Raw genomic sequence first — 27,994 nt, forward strand, 5'->3', positions numbered from 1 at the left:
GGAGATGGATGAGACGAAATCAAACTGTGAAAAAACTGGTTTTTAAAACAAAACAAAACAACAACAACAACAACAACAACAACACGTTTGACCAGGTGAGAAAATCACACCTGGGTGGACCTCACTGCGGAGAGCCTTTCTTAATCAGGGACCACCAGTAAAAATGCCTTTCTCTCCTATAACACATAAGTGCTCTTTTCTGTTGCTTTATATCCAGACTCATGGCTCTTCCCCCAAGGCTTCCTTTCCAGGGAACCCAATAGGGTTGCCATCTCCACGCTGGGGAGCCCTGAGCCCTGGCGGCTCTTTATACACATTATCAATGAAATACTGTATGCATGTAAACACTGTTTGCACCACATATTTGTGAGTGAGCACACTTACTGGAGAAGCACCAACAGTGCTCATGCAACTTTTTAATTTTCCTTATCTGCAGTTGGGTTATATTCATCTTCTTTATTTAGGTGGCAATAGGGTTGTGAGCAGCTGGGTGATGATAGTGAGTTCTGGTCAGTTGCTAAAGTTTGAGGAGATCACCCCAAACGGATGATGAAGCAGCTGAAAACAGAATGGTTGCATTGTAAGGACAATCCAACCCCTACGTCAAATGGGTTGGGGTCATTGCTGAAGACCCTTGCCCACAGAAAGCCAGATTGGAGAAAGAAGAGAGGCTGCTGCAGAGCTTTGCCAGATCAGGAAAAACCAAGGAGGAACATTGTGTAGCCATCAATCCTAAAGACCCAAGATGAGTTGTTGGAGCTGGAGGATAAAATGGGGCCATTCAAATGTCATTTTTGTTGTGCATCCCTGATTATTTATGCTCATGATAGTCCTAGGGTGGTTCTAAGTGATCCCACTTTCAATACTGCTTGCGCCTGAAAAAGTTTAGGGGTGGGCTTACTGCTTCGTTTCTAACCAGCGCATGCCCTGGAATTCTCTGCAGATACAGTTGTACCTCAGAAGTCAAACAGAATCCGTTCCGGAAGTCCGTTCGACTTCCAAAACTTTCGGATTGGCTGCAGGAAGCTCCTGCAGCCAATCGGAAGCCACGGTAGCCCCGTCAGATGTTTGGCTTCCAAAAAAAGTTCGCAAACTGGAACACTCACTTCAGGGTTTATGGCGTTCGGGAGCAAAAACATTAGAGAACTAAGCTGTTCGAAAACCAAGATACGGCTGTATTCTGTAGTGTTTCATACCACAAACGATTTTGGGGTTTTTTTGCCCTGCTGTTCGCATGTGCGAGAGTGCCCCTCCAGATGGCAGTAACATTGAGGAAGCATCACCAAACTAATCTAGAGGAATGATGTGCAGAAAGTTCAGTTTATTGTTTATTTTTATAACATTTTATTAATTTTCCAACAATAACAAAAATGATACAATAACCTTATAAAAACAAAACAAATTGACTTCCCCCTAGTCCCTTCCTTGGTTCCATTGTTCGTCATTACACCACATGTCAAATGTAAAGTTATAAACCATTTCAGTTACTTATAGTCCATTCATAATTAAATTACAATTAGTCTCAGAACCCTGCTAATGTATTGACCTGTGTACATTGCTTCTGTATATATGCAATAAAGTCCTTCCAATCTTCCTTAAATTCGTTGTTGTCTATCCTCTTAATTTCATTGTCGGTTACAGAAAGTTCAGTTTAACCCCACTCCTAAAGCACAATTAATGCAACAACAACACCGGCAGAAAACCACCTGTCTGGAGAGGCCCTGGGTTCCCACAGACCATGGGTCCATCAAGCCTAGACTTCTAGGTGCTCAGGGTCTCAGACAGAGGTCTTTCTACTTACCTGCTACCGGTTCCTTGTAATGGATTGTGATGCTTCAGGCAGCCTATTAATTCCCACACCTCCAGTCCAGTCCCTTCCATATCTGCAGAAGATTTGAGGGCTGACTTTCAACTTCTAGGGCACAGGTGGAAGTTTTCAGAAGTCATCACATGTCTTCAGAGGCTTTGATGACACTGTCACAAGGTTTGACCATGAACCAGCAGACGTACCAAGGAAAATTGCAGAATACAGTACAGCTAAAAGCAAAAATGTCTGGTACTTGTCTCTTTATACTACTCACTCCCTGTGCTGGAGAGAAAGGGGCTCTCTGCCTCTTAGCACGTACCCCAATACCTACAATTTAAAGATAAACAGCTATCTTTTTATATGGAGACTCTATTCGCAAAACATTTTAGTAAAATGAGGAAATGGCATTTTGTATATATGTTTAAAAAATGTCTGGTTTCCTGCAGGCTTGCAACTTTGTCCTGCATCTGCTCTTAATTTCAGAAACTGCCCCTCCTGTAACCAGAAACTCTTGGAGAGATTCACGTGTGTGCGTGTGCGCATGCACACACACACACACACACACACACACACACACACACACACACAATATGACAGCAAATGCGCATCTTAATTTGCCTCTGCATGCTTAATTTATTTATGCAGATTGCAGTAATTGCTTGTAGGAAATTAGAGGGCGCTCTCAGAGAGGGTAAAATTGGCTCCCGAAAGAGCTGCGTAGAACACTGAAATGGAAAAAGATGAGTCGCGTGAGAAAATGGGGTGGGGTGGGGTCTGTCCTCCCTGATCGGTTCTGATGGCTGGAAATGAGATTCACCTCTTCAAAGCAGCTGTGTCTCTGGTGCACAAAATAGCTGAGCCAGAGCATCCTAGCAGGAGGTGGGCCACTAGGATGTGCAAGAAGTCTCTGCAGCTTGTCTAGGTCAAGGACCTGTGGGATCCCATGCGTGAAGCCGAGCTTCTGGCAGCTGTGTTGTCAATAACAGGGAGTACCTTTCTGAGGCTGGTAGGGGAGGTGACATCCTTCCTGCCATTGGACAAGTGGGACTGCATTGGTTACCTTCTTGACCCGGAGGGACATCGCTTGGTGTCTCCGCTAAGTACTGCCGGTGGACTACTGATCTGAGAGAGGGATTCTTGCTTCAGCTAAAAGGCACTGGCTGAGTTGGTGCAGTTTGGATGAGAGGGTAAAAAGTGTGAGTGTTCAAGTGCGTCTTGGGCAAGCTGCAAGGAAGAACCGACATGCAGGAAGCGTTGAGCAGTCTTTCTGAAACTGCCTTCAGATGTTCCTCAAGGGGAAGGGCAGCTCAAGTCCTCTCCGATAACAACATCTGACATTTGGGCCTTTTTAGCTACGATAAAAGGTGGAAGAGAGGGGGACATGACTGAGATGTATCGAATTAGGCATGGCGCTGAGAAAGTGGATAGAGACAAAATATTCTCTCATGAAGAAAAGAGGACCATAAAGAAGGCTGATCGCCGAAGAATTGATGCTTTTGAATTATGGTGCTGGAGGAGACTCTTGAGAGTCCCATGGACTGCTAGAAGATCAAACCTATCGATTCTTAAGGAAATCAGCCCTGAGTGCTCCCTGGAAGGACAGATCGTGAAGCTGAGGCTCCAATACTTTGGCCACCTCATGAGAAGAGAAGAATCCTTGGAAAAGACCCTGATGTTGGGAAAGATTGAGGGCACTAGGAGAAGGGGACGACAGAGGACAAGATGGTTGGACAGTGTTCTCGAAGCTACAAACATGAGTTTGACCAAACTGCGGGAGGCAGTGCAAGACAGGAGTGCCTGGCGTGCTATGGTCCATGGGGTCACGAAGAGTCGGACACGACTAAACGACTAAACAACAACATTCTCTCATGATGCTGGAACTGGGAGCCGTTGAATAAAGCTGAATATTGGAAGATTCAGGGCAGAGGACTTCCCCACACAGTGGAGAGTTATACTGGGGACTCTGCTCCCACAAGAAGCAGTGATGGCCACCAATTTGGCTGCCTTTGAAAGAGGAATAGTCAGAATCAAGGCTATTGGTGTGAATACCAGCCATGGTTGATATGTTCTAACTTTGCAGCCTGATGTGGTCTTTCCCAGAATGGCAGAGGCTGGGGAGTTTTCACGGGAACATCACTGTCGTGCTCAGGTTCAGCTTCCCAGAGGCATCCCTTGCACCCTTGGCAAAGAGCTGTCCCCTCACGCCTCCCTGGAGAAAAACACTTGACCACGGTGTGAGAAGGACGGGAAGCTTCTCCCATGTTTGAACTCATCGCGAGAGTGGCAATGTGGCACTACACACATGCCCCATAGACTCCATAACCTGATAGGTCACTTTTGCACCTCACCAGGGGCTGTGCCCCCCATAAGAGCCAGATTTGCCAACCCCCAGGTACACCTTTGATCATTGCAACACAGAAACCGAGAGCATTTCCTAAGACAGACCTCCCCCACACACCATCACTGCAGCTGAAACCTGTCATAGGGGGCAAACTGCTTGTGTCTGATCTCTGGGGCTGCGTGCTGCTTATGGCTCTATGCCAGGCATCCCCAACCTGCGGCCCTCCAGATGTTTTGGCCTACAACTCCCATGATCCCTAGCTAACAGGACCAGTGGTTGGGGAAGATGGGAATTGTAGTCCAAAACATCTGGAGGGCCGAAGTTTGGGGGTGCCTTGTTATGGCTCTCTGGGATTGAATTATTTCAACCTTTTATTAAGTAAAATAAATAGAATGGGAAGTAGGCAGGAAACTTTGGGATTAAATTCAGCAGCCAATAAAACTATGGAAATTATAGGAATTATAAGAATCCAACCACTCTTCCACCTTGAGGACTACCTTTTCTCTATGTCAAGTCAAATCAAATCAAATACCTTTATTGGCATCACAGTATAAAACATTTCAGGTCACTATGCTGTTCCTTCATGTAGAAACAGCGTCCCGAGGTTCCTTGGAAGCTCTCTGGGATCCTTCCGTGATAAGATCTGTGATGGCAGGTGAAAGATCCGCAGCTGCGTATAGAGGAGCAGGTGTCAGCTGTTCTGCAAAACTGGGACATTCTGGGATCAAATCAGAAACTGGGACAGCTTCTGAAATGGCAGGCCTGCCCCGGGAAAATTGGGACACTTGGAGGTGTCTCAAACTTTGGGATTGTTGAAATATATGCCACCAAATGTAATCAATTTGAGTCGCGCGACTCAAGTTGGGTCTACCACACCCAATTTTTAAAAGCAATGGAAACTAAAGTCACTTCTGGGGTCCCTCTGGGATGAGGGTCCCTGAAGCTTAAGCCTCATTCGTTTCCTAGCAGATCCAGCCCTGGGTTTGGCCAGTTACGCACAATTTTATATTTTTAGTAGGCTTATGCCGCCCCTTCCCCTCCCCTCTGATTCTGGCCTGGTGGGAAACCAGAACTATTTATTTATCACATTTATGTCCCTCCAAGGAGTCTAAGGTGGTATTCATGGTTCTCTTCCACCCCACTATCTTTTCACCACAACCCTGTGAGGTAGGTTTAGTTGAGAGGCTGCAACTGGCCCAAGGTCACTGGGTGAGTTTCATGGCTGAGCAAGGATTTGAACCTTGATAGCCCGGATCATAGTCCAGCGCTCAGACCACGACACTGGACTATGTGCTGTATATCTCTGGGAAAGATTACAACCAGTTAGATCCATCCCATCTCTGTGAGCCAGGCCAGGTTGTGTTCCTGATCAGTTTCAGGTGGGCTTTTCATGACTCCAGCCTTCCCCAAGTTTTCAGTGGGTAACTAGGTTCGTCCTTTAAAAATATATATACAGTATCCTGAAGTTCACTCCAAAGCACTTTTTGTGTTATAGAGCAGGTATAGGTTTTGTTCATAAATCAGCAGAGTAATTCAACAGCAAGTTTCTCCCACGTTTGCAACAACGTAGAAAAACCCGTGTACTTTCATTTATAGTTGTGCCCTTCGTCATTCTCCATTGCTCGATCCAAAGCCACAAACCCCCTTTTAAAAAATGGGCACCACAAAACAACAACAGCAGCAGCAGCAGCAATCCTACAGTAAATTCATTTTGTCTGCTGTTGGAACTCCTGTACAGAATTCTGGGTGGCAGGCGCTGGCTGGCGTTGCATACAAATGAGTCTTGTGAAAATCACATGGACTTAGGTAAAGAACAAAAGCAAACAGACTTCAAAGGGAGTGTACCAAGGGTGGAATATCCAGCCACTGCACACCAGGGCTTCAACAGATCTAGTGCTAACAAATTGCATTATTATTTTTATTTTAAAAAGCTGGCCTGGTGCTTTTTGCCACATTCTCTTTCTGTGGCAAAGGAGAAACTATACAGGAGCGTACATGTGCACCTTGGTAGCCAAACAAAACGGCGCATGGAAACAAAACCTCGTTCTTTGATATCCTTTGGGCTACAACCGCTGTTTGCTCCCACTCTGTTGTTCCCCGAATTTCCCAGAGACGCAAGAGAGGTCCCTGCCCACCGTGTCAGGCTGGCTTAGAGAAAGAGAGAGAGAGAGAGAATCACAGCCAGGCCATCTGAATTGGCTGTCCCTAAATGAATTCTGGCCACTTTCCCAAAGATTAGAAGCATGGCTGTGCTTCCTTTTTCTGTTTTTCCTCTTTCTAGTCAACCACTGATGTGTGCATAGACTGCAAAGATGTGGGAGGGAGCGGGGGGGGACGACTCTATGACTGCCCAGCATTCACCCCCCCTCCAAATTTGTTCTATTCAACTACCTCCCACCCCTTGTGTAAAAAGACTGAAAAGAAGAGAGGTTAACAAGATTTTAATTTTACTTTTTTATTTTAAAAAAGAGGGGGGGGGTAATCTCGTTTCCCTTTTCCTCCCACCCTGCAGCCCAGCATATTAGAAAACACATTAGAATGAGAAAGAGCTTTTTTTTAAAAAAAACACGACATCTCTCCTGTGTTAGTAAATAACCCATTAGTAAAAACTTCATTGCTCTTCAATTGGGTGCGATCCGAGGGTTGGCAACCTGCATGTTTGGCATCACGAATCATGTGATCTTACATGCTTTCTAAAAGCTGCTACTGCTGCTGGGGTGGGGGTGGGGCTGTTTTTTCTTTTAAAACAACACACCCCACGACTCCTTATTTCTCTTTGTTTCAAAGATCTCGGGAAGGCAAGAGAATGAGAGGTATAAAGGAAGATGTGCAAACCTGCCAAATTACTACGAAAGACATCTAGAAACACTCAGGAGAACAGATATAAGACAGTTCCTGTTGGTCATCACCCATCTTCATAAGAAAAAGGGGTTGCAGCTAATACGAAAAAAGGCGGCACAAAGCAGAGGATGTACCTGATTATTATTATTATTATTATTTAAAAAACATACAGAGAGAAAGCAATTCTAACATTTTCTGTCTGCTGAGGCTCACCTGTGGCTCTCTAGATGTTGCAGGATTGCACTTCCCACCATCCCATCAACCATGTTGACTGGGGATGATAGAATCTGGAGTCCAATTGCATCTGCAAGGCCACACGTGAGCCGCCCCTCTGCTACGGAGAGACTTTGTGCCCATTTCCCCCCAGCCTTCCCATGCTTGGACCTGTCTGCAGAACTGCTGGATAGTTGGAAACTATAGCATTAAACTGTAGCAACTCTCTCTTACCCTAAACGGCAGTTGAGAAGGCTTTGTTGAGAGAAGGAGAGCAGAAAACTGATCTCCATCATCGCCCCATCTTTTTTCTCTCATTTTCTGCTTCCCACAGACCCCACCAAAATGTGCATTGTTGGTTTTTCAAGTGGCGAGAACTTGCTTCACGGCCTGCGAAGTGCAGCTTGGGTAGCCTGTGGGTGTACAGTGGACCACAGTCACATAAAACATTTGTTTTATTTCTTTTCCAGGAGGATTTATTGTCTCGAGTGTTCCTCACAACACTTCTTGCACTCAGGTGTGGATACAGGAATATTGAAAATGTTTGCATTGCCCTGATGCACCCTTTTCTCAGCAAAATACACATGGGGGAGGGGAGTTTAAGTCCCTCCTAGCATGATGAGAAAATAAATGACTTAAAAGTGTGTGTGTGTATAAAAGGGAGGGGGGGCACAGAATGCTTAGTTCTGCCGGGCAAGGAATGCGAAGCAAAAACTGCAGATTCTCCCAATTGTTTACTGAAGGTGCAAGAGAGGCTTAATGGTTGCAAGAATATTTCACACTTTGCCAGGCTCAGGGGTGATACAACCTTTCACCAAAGAAGCCACATTCCATAGCACTCCTTGGAGAGAAGTGAAGAGCTCTTACTCATTAGGGAAAGGCTCATAGCTCAGGGGCAGAGCAGAAGACCCCGGGTTCAATTCCTGGCCTTTCTAGGTAGGACTGCGAGAGACCTCTGTCCGAAATCTTGGAGAGCTGCTGCCAGACAGTGCAGGGAATCTTGAGCTAAATGGGCCAAGGATCAGTCTTGGTACAAGGCAGCTTCCCAATACCCCTAGTTTTTAGGCGACCCATTTTATTCATAGAATCATAGAGTTGGAAGGGACCTCAAGGGCCATCTAGTCCAACCCCCTGCAATGCAGGAATCTCAGCTGAAGCATCCATGACAGACGGCCATCCAACCTCTGCTTAAAAACCTCCAAGGAAGGAGAGTCCACCACCTCACAAGGGAGACCATTCCACTGTCAAACAGCTCTTGCTGACAGAAAGTTTTTCCTGGCGTTTAGTCAGAATCTCCTTTCAACTGGGTCTGCTCAGCTTCAAGAGACAGATGCCAAGCCCTGAAGGAACCTTTTCTATCTGAGCTGCCTCTCTCTTAGCCTGTTGTTGTTGTTGTTGTTGTTGTTTAGTTGTTTAGTCGTGCCCGACTCTTTGTGACCCCATGGACCATAGCACGCCAGGCACTCCTGTCTTCCACTGCCTCCTGCAGTTTGGTCAGGCTCATGTTCGTAGCTTCGAGAACACTGTCCAACCATCTCGTCCTCTGTCGTCCCCTTCTCCTAGTGCCCTCAATCTTTCCCAACATCAGGGTCTTTTCCAGGGATTCTTCTCTTCTCATGAGGTGGCCAAAGTATTGGAGCCTCAGCTTTAGGATCTGTCCTTCCAGTGAGCACTCGGGGCTGATTTCCTTCAGAATGGATAGGTTTGATCTTCTTGCAGTCCATGGGACTCTCAAGAGTCTCCTCCAGCACCATAATTCAAAAGCATCAATTCTTCGGCGATCAGCCTTCTTTATGGTCCAGATCTCACTTCCATCACTACTGGGAAAACCAGAGCTTTAACTACACGGACCTTTGTCGGCAAGGTGATGTCTCTGCTTTTTAAGATGCTGTCTAGGTTTGCCATTGCACATTGTTGTGTGTTTAGTTCTGTGTACTGTAATAGAAATGATTTTTGTGATTGCTTTTTTTTGTAATTGAGGTTTTCTAAATGATATATATACGGTAGCAATGTCACGTTTCCATGTTTGATCCATGTATTTTGATGTTTCCTATAAGATTCGCTTCTGTGCTTCTTAGGTATATTGCTTGGAGATAGTTATGGCTGAATTACATTTCTTAAAATGTGGAATTAGCAGTAGAATTTAGTTTTGAATGTGGGAACTGTAGTTTACCCCTCGCAGAGCTACAATTCACAGCACCCTTAACAAACAACAATCCCCGGGATTCTTGCGTAGTGGAGGGTCATCGGTTTTTAATGTGCGGCGCATGAGCATGCTCAAATGTTTCAGGGAACAACATGTTTTCCTGCCCACTCTGAATTCTGAGTGGACATCCGATGAGTCACGGTTTGAATGAAGTGCCGCCAAGCCTCTGGAATACTGGTCCGGAGGATCGTTTGCAGGGAGGGCAAACCGTAATATTTGCAACATGTTTGAATGTGTTTCCACTGACGGATCGCACACATGGAAAGAGTGCCATGCGAATGGGCCTGCAGACAAGCTACAATGCATTATGGCTCCTTTGCTGCTTTCCCCCTCCAGATATCTCCAGTTTCAGGAGATCTGTGGCCAAAGTGAGTTCGGTGTTATTAATACACACCCAACAGCTTTTATCAGCTCACTCCAGGGAACTCCTTTCCCCCTCCTTCCTCTCCCCCACCAGACCCATTAAAACGGTGAACCAGCTTCATTTTATCAGGTGTAAAGTAAAAGGGCTGGCATTGTTCTGAGAGATGAAAGCCGCCGGCTTGTTTGATGTCGAGCTGTGTACTTAAATACGGTTTTCTTGTCTGCATGAGGTGTGAACTGAAAATGGCTGATTTCACGTTAGCTCCGTGTCCCGGGTGGTGGCCGGCTTGGCTGCCTGCTACCCGCACAGAATGACTTGGCAAGAGCATCTGTCCGCTTCAGAAATCCTCTTGCGATGCGTCCCACCATGAAGATATCGAATAATTCCTCCTTTGTCCCACGGAGTGGCTTTCACAGCGACGGGGATGAGCCGGCTGGACCTGACTCTAGGACGCTTGTTAAACTCTTTTGGAGCAAGTCAGGGAAAAGATTAAAGGGAGAATACAATCTGTGCAAAGCGGTAGCCCTGACTCCAAAGAAGCAGATGATCTAAGGGGAGGAAGGAACCTCTCTTTTAAACTGGAGACTCGACATGCGATGCAAATGATTCCATATGCAGCTGCCACTGGCAGGCAGCCACCCGCCTGCAGAAGGATAACGTCAAAGCAACCATTCTCAACCCTGAAGCTTAGCGACTTCAAACAAGGGAAAGCGGGGCGGAGAGGCACAATTCTTTCCAGCGAACTCTTTCCATCCCTAAATGGTGCTGATGACCTCACCCACCACAGCTGTCCTCTTCGGGCTCCAAGGCTCTCCTTCCAGCAGGCCACATCTGGCGCTGTCTGTGTGTTCATACCTGAGATGGGAAACAGCTGGAGCATGCAAGCTCTGAAATGCAAGCTACCTTAAATCTCCTTCGCCTCTCTCTCTCTCTCTCCACGCAAAGTTCACAACTATGGGTGATTTATTTAGATAAAACTACAGTATCTGACTTTTAGAAGGCATCTGAAGACAGGTCCTGTATGTGGAAGTTTTTTAATTTTTGATGTCTTAACTGTGTTTTAATTTGTGGGGAACTGCCCAGAGTGGCTGGGGGAACCCAGTCAGATGGGCAGCAATGATGATGAAGATGATGGTGGTGGTGGCATAGCTGCCAAGTTATCCCCTTTTTTAAGGGATTTTCCCTTATGCTGAATAGGCTTCCTCGCGAGAAAAGGGAAAACTTGGCAGCCATGGGTGGTGGTGGTGGTGGTGGTGGCTTTGGGGAGGGAGGCAAAGAACAATTCGGGAAAGGCAAACCATTGACACTTTTTGGGTACCATTTCTCCCCTCAATGTTGAGGGTGTTCAATGCCCTCCCAACAGATGTCAAAAAGGAAAACAACTACCAGACTTTTAGAAGACATCTGAAGGCAGCCCTGTTCAGGGAGGCTTTTAATGTTTAATAGATTGTTGTGTTTTATTCCTCTGTTGGAAGCCGGCCAGAGTGGCTGGGGAGACCCGGCCAGATGGGCAGGCTATAAATAATATATTATTATTATTATTATTATTATTATATATGATATCTTGTGCCTGTGTACATTGTCTGTACTTGCATTTAGACGCTCGTGAGAGAGCTCACATGTGCTGATTTTAAACATTGCCACGTTGGGCTGTCCCGTGAAGAAGGCGGCCTTTTGCTCACATGTTGTTCTGTCTCTAAAGTGCCTCTGCAGGGCTTTGAACATGTGTAGTTATAATAATAATAATAATAATAATAATAATAATAATAATAATAATAATAATAATTTATTATTTCTACCCAACCCATCTGGCTGCCCATCCCCAGCCACTCTGGGCGGCTTCCAACAGACCATTAAAAACAGAATAAAACTTCAAACATTAAAAGCTTCCCTAAACAGGGCTGCCTTCAGATGTCTTCTAAAGGTTGTATAATTATTTATTTCCTTGACATCTGGTGGGAAGGTATTCCACAGGGTGGGCGCCACTATCGAGAAGGCCCTCTGCCTGGTTCCCTGTAACTTTGCTTCTCGCAATGAGGGAACTGCCAGAAAGCCCTTGGAGCTGGACCTCAGTGTCCAGGCTAAATGATAGGGGTGGAGACGCTCCTTCGGGTATACTGGGCCAAGGCTGTTTAGGGCTTTCAAGGTCTGCACCAACAGTTTGAATTGTGCTCGGAAACGTACCGGGAGCCAATGTAGGTCTTTCAGGACTGATGTTATGTGGTCTCGGCGGCCACTCCCAATCACCAGTCTAGCTGCCGCATTCTGGATTAGTTGCAGTTTCCAGGTCACCTTCAAAGGTAGCCCCACGTAGAACACCTTTGCCTCTCTTCCTTCCGCAGGAGTGTGTGTGGTGCTTAGAACAATTTTTTTTTCAGAAGCTCCAAACAAATCTGGGTTGAGCCTGCCTGGTAACAGAGGAGGGAGGGAGACTTCATAATCTTCTTCCAATTGCTTTGTCTCCCTGCACATTAAACCACCCTGGAAATATCAGTCTTCTGCATCGAGAGGGAGCCTACATGAGTAGAAGCAGACCAGACCCCTTCAGACAATCGCCCTCCAACTTGCAGAGCAGGCGGGCACTGGGAGCAGAGCTAGTACACCTGCCTCCTTCCCCCTTTTCATATCAATTTACCCAATTCCCAAAACACTTCCTTTTCACCTTTTATTTTGCTTTCTGGAATGGTGGCAATGGCATTGTGGATAACAGTGAAACACCGAATGAGTGAAAACAACACATTTCTCTTATGCTGGTAATTCTTATAAGAATCTTAAAATTTGTATATTTATATCTCCCCAGCAAATCTGTTTAGTTGGAATGGGCGGGGTATAATTATAATTATTATTATTATTATTACTTGAAGCCATTGGTTCAAGTCCAACCTCCGGAGCAGGAGAAGACAAACACACAGGAAAAACAACAACGCTATAAAGAAGTAAGAAATTAAATCATTATAACAAAAAAACACTATGTAAAAATTGCATCGTTGTTTTTTTTGCTCTCCAGTGCCATCTGGTGCTGCATGTTTATAATACATTCAAAACATCGCCTTTTGACTAATGTAGCTGAGTCCTTAGTCCACTCCCTTCTGAGGCTTTTCCCAAGCAATCAGAGACTGCGCCTGCATGAAGCCTGCCACTCTCTGCCCGTTTCAGCCCTCTTTTGGTTCTGGGAGACCAAGTAAGAAGGGAGCTCATTGCAGCAGGAGGGGGAGGCATCTGTGCCTCTTCACCAGCTGGTCTCATCCCTGCTTCCTGCCTCCCCGGCTTCAGCTTCTGCCTCTGATTATGGACTCCTTTCTTCCAACACTACTTCTTCTCTTCTCCCTCTGACCACTCATGGTCATCCCAACACCAATCCCAAGGCTCTGAGCCTTCTTCCCTTGACAGTTCCCCAGCTGGGTCCTCTCACAATCCCCCTGCGTACAAACAGTCCCTAACAGTTGCCTACACTAACTGGCAGTGGCTGCCCAGTGTTCTTGGCAGGGAGTTTTTCCCAGTCCTACTTGGAGATGCTGAGGAATGAACTGAAGGCCTTCTGCACACACTGCTGAGCAATGCTACGGGAGAGGCTTACTACTTAGTTGTCATCCTCCTCTGTCAAATCTAGGGCAACTGACCTCATGGCCTAACGCCAGGCCATGTGCACCTCCTGGTCACCTCTCTAGACCAGCCTTCCCCAACCTTGTGCCCTCTAGATGTTTTGGACTACAAAACACCGCCTGTTGGCGGGTGTGGTGGGAGTTGCAGGCCAAAACATCTGAAGAGCACCAGGTTGGCAAAAGCAGCTCTAGTGGTGGTGTGCAGTGATTTTATTTTTTATGTAGGGGAACAGTTAGGGGCAGAGGCACCAGCTTGTGAGGGTGATGTTGCACGCATGAGCATTGCACCTCTCTCCCTCCCTAAGTTGGCCAGAAGCTGCGTTGTTGTTGCTGTTGCTGTTGCTGTTGCTGTTGCTGTTGTTGTTGTTGTTGCTGTTGCTGTTGCTGTTGCTGTTGCTGTTGCTGTTGCTGTTGCATTTATATACCACCCTTTACCCACAGGTCTCAGGGCGGTTCACAGAATAAAATCAGAATATAAAACCACAACATACAAAATCAAAATAACAACAACAACCCAATAACTCCACTACTTTTCCTCCTACACTTTGCAAAGGAGGTGCCAGGCTGGAGCCTTCCTGCCTCCTTCCCAAAGCTGTGAGACCTTTGGGAAGGTGGCGGAAGGGCTCTTGGTCCTGTCAGAGCATTGCGCCTCTTTCCCTAAGCCAAGCCGAAGCTCCTCAGGCTTTGCAACAGAGGCACCCGGGGTACATCAATGTAATATTTCAGCATTCACCTTCACACAATTCTAGTTACAGGTAGGTAGCCGTGTTGGTCTGAGTCGAAGCAAAATAAAAAAATTCCTTCAGTAGCACCTTAAAGACCAACTAAGTTTTTTATTTTGGTATGAGCTTTCATGCCTTGCTTTTCCCCCCACAGAACCAATTGCAGTCATCAGCAGTCGTTAACAGCCATCAACAGGTTCACCACTCCTATCAGCCCATCACCCATTCCCACCCCCCACCCTCTGAATATACATAAGGGTCTGGTTGATTCTGTTTCAGTGTATCTGACGAAGTGTGCATGCACACGAAAGCTCATACCAAAATAAAAACTTTAAGGTGCTACTGAATGAATTTTTTTATTTTACCTTCACACAACTACAATTGTTGTCCCCCCTACAAACAACAATAGAACAATAAAAACTCAACACAGTCTCAGTGATGTGGATACAAATGTGAATAATAATAATAATAATAATAATAATAATAATAATAATAATAATAATAAGTTTTAGTTACAGGTAGGTAGCCATGTTGGTCTGACGTAGTAGCGTGCATGCGCACAAAAGCTCATACCAATGACAAAATTAGTTTGTCTCTAAGGTGCTACTGGAAGGAATTTTTTTATTTTGTTTCAATAATAAGTTTATTATTCAAAGGTGAAGATAAAGGACCTCTGGACAGTTAAGTCCAGTCAAAGGCGACTATGGGGTTGTGGCACTCATCTCGCTTTCATGCCAAGAGAGCCGGTGTTTGTCGACAGACAGCTTTCCCGGTCATGTGGCCAGCAGGACTAAACCGTTTCTGGCTCAGCGGGACACCGTGATGGAAGCCAGAGCACATGGAAACACCGTTTACCTTCCTGCCTCAGCAGTACCTATTTATCTACTTGCACTGGTGTGCTTTCCAACTGCTAGGAGCTGGGGCGGAGCAGTGGGAGCTCACCCCGTCACCAGGATTTGAACCATTGACCTTCTGATCGGCAAGCCCAAGAGGCTCAGTGGTTTAAACCCCAGCACCACCAGGGTCTGGTCAAGTGGACATTAGATTGGTAGGAAAGACAACGGGCTGGGTGAAATGTTCAGCACCAGCGCTGTGCTCTTTGTGATGTGCGTTTTTGCTTAAATCACGGCAGAAAGTATCTTGGTACAGCCCAAGCCCAGAACTCGCTTGTGCGAGTGTCTGGTGACATACAAGTTAATTTCATTCTCCCCTCGCCAAGCCTTTAGCCGGTGATGCAACTCATGGCTTGACGCAGCTGCTGCAAGCTGTCTGTCACGACTGCCCAAGAAATCATGCGGCTTTGAAATGAATTAACCTGCACCCTTTCTGCCCAGCGGGGCCTGTAATTAAGCTGTAATTCCTCCCAGATAGTTTTATAGCTCTCCTATTGTAGCCATCTCGAATTCTAAACGGCCCCTCTCTCCTGACCTTCACCCTTTCCAGATCCTCGTAGCCGCCACCAGAGCAAGATTGTCCTTTTTAGATACTATTTTTATAGACCCTCAGCTCTTTCTCCTTTTCCTGCCCTGAGTGAAGGACGAGCTGCCTGTGTCTCAGGCTTGAATGCTGTGGGGGCTTTACATGGGGAGATAAAAGAGGCTTTAGCCTTGGGTGCTAAGGAAACTCCGCTGCATTCAAACTCTCGGGGAGCCTCGCCGGGCTCATTGTTCGATTTCCAAAGGAAGTGCCCTGCCAGGCTCAGCGCAAAGCCCCTTAAAAGCTCCCCTTTTGATGAAACCTCTCAAAATGGATAGCTCAAACCATCCAGAAGAATCATAATGTCAAATGGATTTCATGGTAAAATTAGATCTAACATTGGCTTTTGGGAAGCATCGCCATAAACCAACCTTAAAGGGGAGGGGGGATTTATTATTATTATTTTTGAAGTTCAACTTGAAGGGCATTTGAGTTAGTGACTGATTTTGGGGTGGGAGACCAGTTATTTTCCCTCTTGGTCCCAGGATGGCTACCTTTTGGAAAGAGTTTGCAGCCACTTCTTATTTATCTCAGGAATTTGAACCTTACAGGCTGTTTGATTCTATCTCACTTTCTAAACACGAGGTAGCAACTTTACGGTTGGCATGGAAATTCTGACTTGCTTCAGTTGCTTGTTCTTGGAGTGTTTCTTTCTGAAATAAGCATTATTATTTATGAACAATGTTTTCAATGTTACTTCATTAGTATCATTGCTATTGCTGCTATTGAACAGCAGCAGCAGCAGCAACTAATAGCATTTTTATTTTATTTCTTTCAGGATTTATAAACTGCTCTGCATTCAGAAAATACTTAAGTAGTGTGCAGAAATCAAATACAAAATGTACTAGCGGTGCTATTTTGCTAGAAAAAGAGGTGCTGGAGCTCACCCTGAATGCCCCACCTTGTTCTCTTATCATGGTAATGGCGCCCACCTGAGAGGTGCTGGAACTGAGTTCCTGCGAGTTCTGACTGGAAAAAAAGCCCTGCATACTACTGGCCATAAAAGAACCTGCAAGCATAAATACCCACAAGAAGTGTAGTGGCAAAAGCAGCAATTCAGAATACCTACCTATCATAGCTGCCAAGTACCCCGTTTTCCCCGGGAAACCCCCGTTTTTACTTACCTTTTCCCGGTGGTCCCCCGTATCACTTTGTCTCCCGTTTTTCTCCGTTATTTTTTCCTGCCGGTGGCCTTTTTTTTCTGATTTGCCCTTCTATGGGCACAAAAAATGGCCGCCGCCAGCTTCAAAAGTCGCATCTACGCATGTCCGGAAGTGCATAGACGCGACTTCCGGTGTCGGTGGCGGCCATTTTTGGTGCCCATAGATGGGTGGAACGACACCAGAAGTTGCGTCGGCGCACTTCCTGATATGCGTACAAGCGACTTTCGAAGCCGGCGTCGGCCATTTTTGGTGCCCATAGAAGGGCAAAGCGACACCGGAAGTTATGTCGATGCAACTTCCGGTGTCACACGGCTGCCGGTCCCGGATTCTGCAGTCCGGGACTTGGAAGGTAAGTACCTATTCAGAATAGTAAGAAACAGGTCCACCTTTTCCGACAGGCAGTGGTGGGTGGTGGGTACTTAGCCTCTATTTCAGATCTCACGTGCCTTTTTTCCTTGAGAGCACCAGTATGTCGTCTGAGATATACATTTGCATTTCTAAGCTCCGAGAGTGTGCGACATTTTGGCCCGACGTGCCTAAAAGCAAGCTGTGAATCTTACCAACTGCCAAAAAATTAACAAGTGTCTAAAATTGAGACCCCGTTCCAAAAGGCTGCCCCCCCAATAGTTCCTCCACCCCAATAGACCCTGGATATAAAAGCAAATGTTCTTAAAACAGAGTTGGGTTTTTGCAGTTCGATTTGGAGCACAGCCAACGGAAAATCTATAAACTGTACAGTTAATTCCACACACCCCCCCCCACTCTACTGAAATATATCCCCGCCCCCAACTGCATTGAAAATGCCACCCTGGTAAGCGATCAAAAACACATCTGATCGCTTTTATAAGTCATCCTGAACTTGGCAGTGTTTATATTTTAATACTCCGAAAAAGAAATCAATATGTGGATTGCTTGGTGTGCTCCATCCTTAGTGCATACTTTTAAGTTTAAATTGTTATAAGGATATGCAGTTATAACAGTTTAAAACCTACACGTGTATTAAACAGGTTGAGTCTCTTTCCTTTGTCTTTTTAGAAATGTACCAAGAGACTGAAAAATGAATAAATGTAGAAGGCGGAGTTCTAGTCCTAAGCAGCAACATTGAAGATGTCTGAAGGCAACCCAGCCACCTGCCTTAGAGCCACTGGAGGACTCAGGACCATAGCTGCCAAGTTTTCCCTTTTCTCGCGAGGAAGCCTATTCAGCATAAGGGAAAATCCCTTTTAAAAAGGGATAACTTGGCAGCTATGCTCAGGTCATTCCCACTAGGCACTGCTGCTCCCTGGTTGCATTTGCGCACAAAGTGCATTCATCTGAGTTCTTCTGAATGCCCAGACCTTAGTCTGCATTTGTCAAGGGAAGGAAGGAATTTCCAGGTTGCAAATGGAAAGGTGGCATAAAAAAAGGTAAAGGTAACAGACCCCTGACAGTTGTACAGTCGCAGACGACTCTGGGGTTGTGGTGCTCATCTTGCTTTACTGGCCAAGAGAGCCAGCGTTTGTCCACAGTTTTTTTTTAAATCATCTTTATTCATTTTACACATAAAATACAAGAGAGAAAAATAAGCACAAAAAAAGAAGAAAAAAGAAAAAAGAGAGAAAAAAACAACAAGAAAAAAATACAAAAATACAAAAAAGAAACAGCTACAAAAGGAATAAAAATATCTAATAATCTTATATCATTCTTAATTCATTTGGACTCCCCCGGTTCCCCCCTCATTGGTTTCTTATTTCAATCCTTATAGAGCAGTTTTCACAAAATACCAATTATTTTAAAATCAATTAACATTTCCTCTCAAATTACCACCTTTCAATTTTATCTTAAAAAACCTAATTTTTAATATACATACATTCTAATTAATATTTCCCCAACTTAAATTTTTTACCAAAAATGAAATACTATCTTAAAAATCATTTGTCCCCCCCTTCCCCTGGACTCAGTTTACCCAGATATCTCAGCAAATTCCTTAAGTCATACCAGTGGTGTTTGTCCGCAGTTTTTTCCAGGTCATGTGGCCAGCATGACTAAGCTGCTTCTGGCGAAACCAGAGCAGCGCACGGAAAGGCCGTTTACCTTCCCGCTGCAGCGGCACCTATTTATCTACATTGGCTCCCAGTACGTTTCCAAGCACAATTCAAAGTGTTGGTGCTGACCTTTAAAGCCCTAAACAGCCTCAGTCCAGTATACCTGAAGGAGCGTCTCCACCCCCATCGTTCAGCCCGGACACTGAGATCCAGCGCCGAGGGCCTTCTGGTGGTTCCCTCTCTGCGAGAAGCAAAGCTACAAGGAACCAGGCAGAGGGCTTTCTCGGTAGTGGCACCCGCCCTGTGGATCGCCCTCCCATCGGAGGTCAAGGAGATAAACAACTACCGTGTTTCCCCCTTTTTAAGGCGTAGTCATAAAATAAGCCATAGCAGCATTTCTAAGCATTTGAGAAATATAAACCGTACCCCGAAAATAAGCCATAGTGATAGGCGCTGTGCGGAAGAGAGCACTGAGCTCCCCGAGTCAGCAGCAGCAACGTCGGCCGCAGCAGTGTTTGCTGAGTCCTTTCTTGCTTTTGGGACTTGGTTACTGTGCTGGCTTGGGATGGTGTGTGTGCAATTGCTGTTGCTGCTTCATGTTTTTCAGCTGGATTCTCTGGGTTCTAAGCACTTTCCCCCGTTTGTTTGCGAAGCAGCACTCAGCTGCAGCCCCTGCCTCTCCCGGCGGCTGCAGGAGGCTGCAGTTGATCGCTATCTCCTTTTCCATTTCTTTTGTCTTTGAGCACCCGGCCCCGCCCCCTCTCCCCTTCGTGGAATGAAGAACGGAGTTTTAGCAGCATTTCCTCATTATAAAAAAAAGGTCAGGAACTTTTACTTTAACCTCAAAAATGGGATATTTCCTCTCTCTAAAAACAACACTCTGACCTGAACACCAATAAAACGGGGGTAGATCACCTCCAGTTTATAAATCCGCAAGTAGATCGCAGTCTCCTGGAAGTTGGGCTCTATACTTTGGCTGATTGCAAGCCTTTGCATCTTTAAAAAACAAAAACCATGCGCCTCTCAGTCTTAATTTTCCTTTAATTCATCCCCCTATACCCTCCTCCAACCATTGCCTCCCCCACCCCACCCTGCAGCACTGGCAGCGCCAACAACGCGCCCAGCAGCGCGCAGAAGAGAGCACTGAGCGTCCTGAGCCAGTGGGTCCCAGTTGTACCAGCACTTTTTTAAAAAAAAGACACCCCCTGAAAATAAGCCACTGTGTGTTTTTTTTGAGGGAAAAAAGTTATAAGACGGTGTCTTAAAAAAGGGGAAACACGGTACCTGACATTTAGAAAACACCTAAAGGCAGCCCTGTTTAGGGAAATTTTTAATCAGTGATATTTTAATGTATTTTGGTATTTGTTGGAAGCCGCCCAGAGTGGTGGGGGAAACCCAGCCAGATGAGCGGGGTATAAATAATAATAATAATAATAATAATAATAATAATAAGAAGAAGAAGAAGAAGAAGAAGAAGAACAACAATACTTGCACTTTGACATGCTTTTGAACTGCTAGGCTGGCAGGAGCTGGGAGTGAGCAATGGGAGCTCACCCTAGCTGCCAAGTTCTCCCTTTTCTCGTGAGGAAGCCTATTCAGCATAAGGGAAAATCCCTTTAAAAAAGGGATAACTTGGCAGCTATGGAGCTCACCCCGTCGCGGGGATTCGAACCACTGACCTTCCGATTGGCAATCCCTAGGCTCAGTGCATACAAATGAATAAATAATGGCAGCGATATTTTGGGGACGTTGTAAGGCCCTTGGAGATTGCCTCTGAAACACGAAGCCCCCTTGGAAATGGCCTAAATAAAAAGAAATAAAATATTGGCAAGCCATCCGCAATACACAAAGCTTCGCACAGGAAAAGGAGAGGGCTGTGAGAGGCTGTGGATAAATGTGGGCAACAGAGGCAGTTGAGAGGGAAGTAGTGAGGAATGCACCAAAAAGGTGGGTTTGGAGGGAAAAGCATAGGAAAGAAAAGGAGAACTCTTTGAACCCCCTCCTTATTCACTGGCAGAAGGATTATTCTCGTAAGTACCTCCTAAAATGCTCACAAGGAGACAGCAATTCAACCCACTATCTTTTTCAAAATCCATCTCCCACCCGCAAAACAGCTGCCTCTCCTCTGGGGCTCAGGACTATCTCCTGCTTTTGGTGTTTATGTTTCAGTGAGTGGTTTAACAGGTTTAGGATTTAAGTGGCCGCAGTTATGCTTTGAGGTTAACACACCGTTAGATAAATGGGGAGCGTCTGCCCCTCTCTGTGGCTCACAGAGGGAGAAGGCACTCTTGGCTCCCTAACAGCCATCATTCCCATTGCAAGCAGCAGACCAGCTTAAAAGGAGGAGGAAGCAACAAATTCTGAAAGCCCACAACCCACAGAATGAAAGGAACAATCGAATCTGCTCGGCGAATGATCAAATCACCAAGCCCCGAAGGCTGGGATTCTTTTTGCTGGCAGCAAAGCATGGCGCACTTGAGAGAGGCGGACACTGGAGCCCAGGCTACATTTAAGCATCTTTGCAACTTGCTGTCATGTCCGTGTTAGTAAAAAAATAAACCACCACCTTCTAGTTTACAGATTCAGGTGGAACCACGTGGTTAGGACTATTTACATCAGAGTTGACATGCCTCAAAAGTAATGATGTTATGTTTGGGGGTGTTTAGTTTTGGGCCACTGGCTTAAGTCAGCCTGTACTTAATTAATTAAGAAATTAATTAAGTCAGTCAGTCAGTTCTTTCATATCCAGGAGGGCTTGGTTGCATCAATTTTGAGCAATGAACCTTGTCACATAGATATCTTTTCAAAATCAAGCAGTGCTAGGAGTTCTTTCTTTTCATTTTCCAATGTACTTCTTATCAGTAATTGGTGTGGTGCAAGCAATTTTTTATTCTGAAAGTGCGGTCCGGATAAAAAATTGTGAGAACCACTGTATGAACCCAAAAGAGGGGTGCTGCTGCTTTTCAGCCCCCAAGTTGCGTTCCCAGGATAAGTGGTTGGGACAAGGAATATAAATGTTATTTTTGTACAAGTACAGTGGTACCTCGCAAGACGAATGCGTCTTGCGATCTGATGGTGACCCGCAAGACGAATTCGTTTTGCGAAAAATTCATCTTGCGAATCGCGGTTTCCCATAGGAATGCACTGAAATTTAATTAATGCATTCCTATGGGCAAAAAAAGAAATTTCAATGCATTCCTAAGGGAAAACTGCCATTCACAAGATGAATTTTTCGCAAAACAAATTGACTTGCGGAACGAATTAAATTCGTCTTGCGAGGCCTCACTGTATCCTCGCATGCCCCTCTCTATCATTCACCCACAAGCCAAGGGCATCACCAGAGTTGAAGGACACGTTCCACCAGGCAACAACACCTGGGGTGCAAGTCAGGAGCGTGTAGGGAATGAATGGCCTGGGAAAAAGAGGGTGCAGCCGAAGGAGAATTCAATGAGCCAGATAGAAAGGCACAGAGAGGTGTCTGTTGTCCCCTGGGTCTGGGATTCCCCATCCCTGGCCTAAAATCTATTCAAGGCGTTGGAGGAACTCCAAAGATCCCTGTTCAATGTTGGTGAAAACTACTGCTGTGCTTTATTCAGACTTATCAAAAAAAGCACCCTTCCCTTGGTTTGGTGAGCAGTGGTTCAGGTGCTATTAAGGTTTCCTTGTGTGGGTAAACTGACAGGTGGTCAACAAAAGAAGAGAAGAAGAAGAGTTTGGATTTGATATCCCGCTTTATAACTACCCGAAGGAGTCTCAAAGCGGCTAACAATCTCCTTTCCCTTCCTCCCCCACAACAAACACTCTGTGAGGTGAGTGGGGCTGAGAGACTTCAAAGAAGTGTGTCTAGCCCAAGGTCACCCAGCAGCTGCATGTGGAGGAGCAGAGATGCGAACCCGGTTCCCCAGATTACAAGTCTACCACTCTTAACCACTACACCACACTGGCTCTAAAGAGGTTTAAATACTGTCTCAAGGCAAATCTTTTAAAAAATGTAGTATAAACACCAACAATTGGGAAACACTTGCCTGCAAGCGCTCCAGTTGGAGAACAGCCTTTACCAAAGGCACTATGGACTTTGAAGACACTTGAACTCAGGACGAAAGGGAGAAATGTGCTAAGAAGAAGGCACGCTTGGCAAATCCACACCGTGATCAACTCCCACCCAGAAACCAATGTCCCCACTGTGGAAGGATGTGTGGATCCAGAATTGGCCTCCACAGTCACCTATGGACTCATTGTTAAAACCGTGTTCATGGAAGACAATCTTACTCAGATACGAGGGAAAGAAGAAGAAGAAGAAGAAGAAGAAGAAGAAGAAGAAGAAGAAGAAGAAGAAGAAGAAGAAGAAGAAGAAGAAGAAGAAGAAGAAGAAGAAGAAGAAGAAGAAGAAGAAGAAGAAGAAGAAGAAGAAGAAGAAGAAGAAGAAGAAGAAGAAGAAGAAGAAGAAGAAGAAGAAGAAGAAGAAACTCACAGGAAGATTCCTTTTGCAATACAGAAAGCCCCAAACGCTTGATGCCCAAATATAGGCCCAGGAGAGCATCTATGCTAGTCCCAGGCACTTTGACCTCTATATTGGGATTTGAGCTTCAAAGACCAGAGGCAAGTAAGAGTACATTGGTGGCAAGTTGCAAACAAGCAACGTTGGTCTTAGAACAACATCATTATTGAATACATTTGTTAAGGCATTAGCCTTATCTTGCTGTTCTCTAGCACCCTGTTGAGCCAACATGAAATAGTGTTAACTCTGATGTTAAAGTGGCAGTTTTTGGTCTCTAAATACACAAAATAGCCTGTTGTCAGAACACTTGCACTGATGTAACCGATTTCTTTGGATTCCTAGGAGTGAAAAGCAGTATATAATTAGAATTTGCTCTCTAGGAATGTGTGCACATTGCCAAGAAAACAAGAATGTATGTTGGACCGGGGGGGGTGGGTGGGGAGAGAGAGAGAGAGAGAAAGGCTTTCTACAACTGCACATCTGCTAAATTGTTTTCCTCTGGGGATTTTTCATTCAACCTACACATGATCATGATTTTCAAGATATATGAGTGCAGAGTGCAATTAAGTTAGGCCACGATGAAAGAATGATAGGAGGAGGTTCCAGATCAGTTGATTTATTCTGCAACATGAGGTTAGGGCCATTTAAAGCTTGCTTTGTATGCTTTGGAAATCTGACAGGAGGGAAATTGTCTGAGTGAGTACACAAGGCTCACGTTTCAGATAATGTCACAATCTCTAGAACACTCCACCATGACTACAATATTAGCTGCATACCTTGTTGTTGTTTAGTCGTTTAGTCGTGTCCAACTCTTCATGACCCCATGGACCATAGCACGCCAGGCACTCCTGTCTTGCACTGCCTCCCGCAGTTTGGTCAAACTCATGTTCGTAGCTTCGAGAACACTGTCCAACCATCTTGTCCTCTGTCGTCCCCTTCTCCTAGTGCCCTCAATCTTTCCCAACATCAGGGTCTTTTCCAAGGATTCTTCTCTTCTCATGAGGTGGCCAAAGTATTGGAGCCTCAGCTTCACGATCTGTCCTTCCAGTGAGCACTCAGGGCTGATTTCCTTCAGAATGGATAGGTTTGATCTTCTAGCAGTCCATGGGACTCTCAAGAGTCTCCTCCAGCACCATACCTTATCCAGAAATAATACTGAATTAGACTCTTTTCTCAGCATATAACAATTATTTATTATTGTTGTTTATTGCGTCATATACCCCTTACCTGCCATAATGGCTTCTAGGTGGCATACTAGCATAAAATTGATTACAATATCCATGCATAACTTTAAAAAACCACAAGAAAACAGTTCCACCAAAATATTATCATACCCATATTTATAATATACCATAAAACAATCCTATGAAAAATACAACAGTTAAACGGCTATAAAAGCAATAAAAGAGTTGGATCAAGACAGGAGTGCCAGCTTGGCCACATGATCGTGGGTGCCCAGGGCAGCGTGCATGGCCCTGGCCCTGAAATTTGTGGGTGCCCAGCCCCTTCATGGGGATTATTGTGGGTACTTGGGCACCCAGGGCCCCAGGGAGCTGGCACCTATGAATCAAGTTCAGATAGCTCCGTTGGTAGAGCATGAAACTCTTACTCTCAGGGTCATGAGTTCAAGTCCCACGTTGGGCAAAAGATTCCTGCATTGCAGGCAGTTGAACTAGATGACCCTCGTGGTCCCTTCCAAGGCTAAGATGAATGCTTGCCTAAACTGGTGTGTCTTCAATATTATATTTGGTGCTTCTTCCATGTGTATAACCTTTTGCTTATATTTGGGGAGGCAGGGAGGGAGGGCCTGTGATCTAGATAACACCCAAAGTGAGCCCTCAACTTTCCCCATTGCTCTATCATCCTTGGCTGATGCATATACTCCTCTTGTATCTTCTGTGTGTGGGAGGATAACCCAACTCTGGTCCACACTTTGTTTCTGATCCCGACTCAGGCACTGTTCAAATTACAGGGTGAACTGCAGAGAGGTCTCTAAGCAAATCAGATGTCATGGACTAGTTGGATGTAAAAGAACATTGAGAGGAACCAGCTGGGGAACCTCGAAGGGAAGAAGACTCAGAGCCCGGGAAGTGTTGGTGGGACAACCTTGAGTGGTCAGAGGTAGAAGAGGGGGAATTCTATTAAAGGGTAATATACAGATAAAGAAGAAGTGCATGCTGGATCAGACCAGTGGCCCATCCTGTTCTCACAGTGGCCAATCAGATGCTTGGGGGATTCCCACAAGCAGAATTCGAACACGGACACGAGAGCACTCTCCCCTGCTGTGGTTTTCAGCAACTGCTGTCCAGAAGCATTGTGGCCTCCAACTGTGGAGACAAAGCACATAGCTGTCATCTAAATCAGAGCAGCTCTAGTTGTGATATTTACTTAATGTCTTCAAATAAATCCCACGTGGATCCCATTTGAATACATATTCCATTCTCCAGTTCTACCACAATTTCATAACGTGTTTCAGTGTGCTAACAGCAAGACTGTCAGAAGCAATGTCTTCTCTCACCACACTTCGTTGTGTGTGTATTTCTTTTTAAAATGTATTTGCTTTGGGAGAGGTCAACAAAAAGACAGAGATCTCAAATGGGCCAACATTTGGAGAGAAATGATGTTTTGAGCTACACAGTTGCACTTAGTTAACATGACCTTCGCTGGGTAAAAGGCTCTGTTTGTTTTCCCTTGTCCAAGCTGAGCAAATTTATAGCTTTCTCTGTCTTGTCTGGCACTTTGGGTTTTTTGTTTTTTAAGGTTCTCTGTTCCAGATGACTAAGGACATTAACAAATTATTGTAAGGTTTATATTCCAGCTGCTAAGTTTTGACATGTTAGTGAAAGAGTTCCAACTGCGAAGTAATTTCCACAAGGACCAACATTGATGCTGAAATCCAGCATCGCCTGAGCTCTGCGAGTGCGGCTTTCTCCCGATTGAAGTGCAGAGTGTTTGAGAACCGGGACATTCGCAGGGAAACCAAAATGCTTGTTTACAAAGCTATTGTACTACCAACCTTACTATATGCTTGTGAAACATGGACCACTTACAAACGCCATCTCCAACTCCTCAAAAGATTCCATCAACGGTGTCTCCAAAATTTTTTACACATCACTTGGGAAGACAGGCAAACTAATACCAGTGTATTAGAAGAACCAAAGATCACCAGTGTCTAAGCTATGAGTCTTCAACATCAACTTTGTTGGACCAGTCATGTTGTGCATATGCCTGATTATTGTCTTCCAAAGCAAATACTTTATTCCAAACTTAGAAATGGAAAGCGTAATGCTGGCGGTCAACAAAAGAGGTTTAAAGAAGGGTTTTGAAGACACTCAAACTAGGACAAAAGGAAGAAACATGCTAAGAGGAAGGCACGCTTGGCAAACCCTCACCGTGATCAACTCCCACCCGGAAACCAATGTCCCCACTGTGGAAGGACGTGTGGATCCAGAATTGGCCTCCACAGTCACTCACGGACTCATTTTTAAAATCGTGTTCATGGAAGACAATTTTATGTGGCTACAACATGGGTGGACTCTTTGCAGGGTTGATGAACCTTCAGGAAGATAGGCAATCTCCAACATTGGCACCAATGATTTTTTTCCTACAATGCTTCAGAGACTGAGACTATGAGTAAGTAGTGGCTTTAAGCTATTGGTGACTTAAAACACAGCAAGGTCATTTCCACCCACTGTGTTTCAAGTAATTGCTCTTGGTTCTGCCAACATATAGAGAGCCATGAAAATGTTAGGTTGGAACTATAGTGCATGCATTTGTCAAAGGACGCGGGTGGTGCTGTGGTCTAAACCACTGAGCCTCTTGGGCTTGCTGATTGGAAGGTCAGCGGTTCGAATCCCCGCGACGGGGTGAGCTCCCATTGCTTTGTCCCAGCTCCTGCCAACCTAGCAGTTTGAAAGCACACCAGTGCAAGTAGATAAATAGGTAGCACTGCGGCGGGAAGGTAAACGCTGTTTCCATGCGCTGCTTTGGTTTCGGGAGCCGCTTAGTCCTGCTGGCCACATGACCCGGAAAACTGTCTGTGGACAAACGCCAGCTCCCTCGGCCCAAAAGTAGAGATGAGCGCTGCACCCCATAGTCACCTTTGACTGTCCAGGGATCCTTTACCTTTTACCTTTTTTTTAATCTCAGAACAATGTTCAGTTTCTTTAGGGGTCCTGCTGAGTCCCCCAGTTCAAAAATTTCACTAGGCGTGTCCCTGCACTTCCAAAACTAACTTTGTGACCATATCTACCTGTCACTTTTATTTCAGGTCTTATTTCGTTCCCGCTGCGCAATTGAATCCACATTGCTTTAACTCATGTTTGTGAACTGCCGAAAGACAGGATATATAGATGTTAGTAAATAATAAAAGCAATGAGGCCTAGAAACTTGCCTTTCTTAAGCAAACAGTGCAATTACTGGGGTTTTCAATTTAGCATCTGCTATCAAACCTCATGTTTGCCTAGTAGAATAATGGAATCGTGACATACAAATGGCAACCGGTTTTAAGACAAATAAGTTCAACATTGCATGGAAATGAGCAGTGGTTTGAGTGTCAATTCTCAGCAGAGGAATCCCTAAAGTCACGTCTTCTGAAGCTCTGTGGCATCATGATGAAGATGAAGATGATAATAATAAATAATAATAATAATAATAATAATAATAATAATAATAATAACAACTTAATTTTTTTAGCCCACCCATCTGGCTGGGTTTCCCCATGTGTAAGTGCTGTGT

Source organism: Zootoca vivipara, chromosome 16 (assembly GCF_963506605.1).
Source record: "Zootoca vivipara chromosome 16, rZooViv1.1, whole genome shotgun sequence".
Lineage (NCBI taxonomy): Eukaryota > Metazoa > Chordata > Lepidosauria > Squamata > Lacertidae > Zootoca > Zootoca vivipara.